This window comes from Chrysochloris asiatica, unplaced genomic scaffold (assembly GCF_000296735.1).
Source record: "Chrysochloris asiatica unplaced genomic scaffold, ChrAsi1.0 scaffold00155, whole genome shotgun sequence".
Taxonomy (NCBI): Eukaryota; Metazoa; Chordata; class Mammalia; order Afrosoricida; family Chrysochloridae; genus Chrysochloris; species Chrysochloris asiatica.
This window is the reverse complement of record NW_006408673.1, coordinates 867,311-868,777: the sequence shown is the minus strand read 5'-3', so window position 1 is coordinate 868,777 and position 1,467 is coordinate 867,311. Positions and strand designations below refer to the sequence as shown.

At 38.4% G+C, this 1,467-nt stretch overlaps 1 protein-coding gene across 1 annotated transcript in view; it reads right to left on the bottom strand.

Moving 5' to 3' along the window:
- ARHGAP10 (Rho GTPase activating protein 10) overlaps positions 1 to 1,467 on the bottom strand; it is a 483,306-nt gene that overhangs the window by 477,257 nt on the left and 4,582 nt on the right. The gene's annotated exons all lie outside the window — the stretch shown is intronic.

Genomic DNA, 1,467 nt, shown 5'->3' with positions numbered 1-1,467 from the left:
TTTTATGTAGCTATGAAATTGCTTAACAATTGTTAAGGACTATACGTCTTTTTAAAACTATTTTTCTCAAGAACACCTAATATAAAATTTATGAGGAAAAACATATGACTTGTTGCTGTTTTCTGGCAAATACAGTACACATTCTTATGAATTACAAGCATCGGAAACTGCATAGACATTACATAAAAGGCTAACAAAAGTTTAAATTGTGTTGAAAGAGGACACTGGTTAGTCTAGGAAGGAAAAAAGAATAAAAGGACTAAAAAACCATCTAAACAAAGAATCTATTGAATTGAATGACTGGTCTCCAAATTCACAACTAAAGTTAATGGCCAAGTGTCTCCACCCCATGGCCACCTCCAATTTCATCCATGTCAAATATCATTTCAAAACCATCCCTTTCCCATTATGTCAGGCTTTTGATGAAAACCTTTAGCGATTCTTTATAAAATAAAGTCTACACTCCCAATCTAGTTTTTAAGGTCCTCCATAATCTGAAGCTGACCTTTCAGTTCATCCCATTCTATCTACTCTCTGAAATGAAATCTCCATTCTAGCCAAACTGGTCTCCTCATTCTGCCCCAAGTATAAGAGGGCTTCAAAAAGTTCTTGGAAGAATTCCATTATCTTTTCATTCAATTTTCCACTAATTTTTGAAGTCTCCTAATATTCTAGGTTCTTCTCAGTAATTTTCAACCTGACAAGAGTCCCGTCATCATTAAGTACTGTCGAGCTGGTTCCAACTCATAGCAATGCTATGTAGGGTTTCAAAGGAGTGACTGGTAAGTTTGAACAGCCAACCTTGTGGTGCAAACCGACCCTGTGGTCCAGTGCTTATCCTACAGTGCCACACCAGGACTCCCAGTCCTTACTTAAAACATCACTGAGTTCCTAAACTTTCAGCTACCCTGCAACAAACATACAATTGCCTCTTATTCCCAGTAAAACAAGAATACTTGCTTGTCGGTACATTTTTAACCATTTAATCTTTGTCTGGAGTCCTGGTATGGTGCTGTGGATTAATGCACCAGACTGCAAACCGTTTGAACCACAAAATCAGCGGTTCAAGCTCACCGGCAGCTCCTCGGAAACCCTATACAGGGTCACTATGGGTCAGAACCGACTTGACAGCACTTAACAACAACAACCTTTGTGTCAGTGTGTCCTTTGTATCTTCAAGAATTTAGCACAATGCAGACAGAAGTTCAATAATGTTCCCTCAACTGAACTGAATTTATTTAACTAAAGAACAATAAACTCAAGGGTATTACTACTTTCTATCCTAATTTCAAATTTTAACAAAGTGTAGGTGTTCACGGCTAAATAACCTCCAAGTCCTACAAAATCTCCAGCTTCTTTAAAGATGTATGGTTGGAATACGTAAAATGGGGCTACATCGTGACCAGTGAAGGAGGCTTCCTGTGGAGCCTCTGCAATACAAAGGACTATAGGTGGAAGCCTGAACCA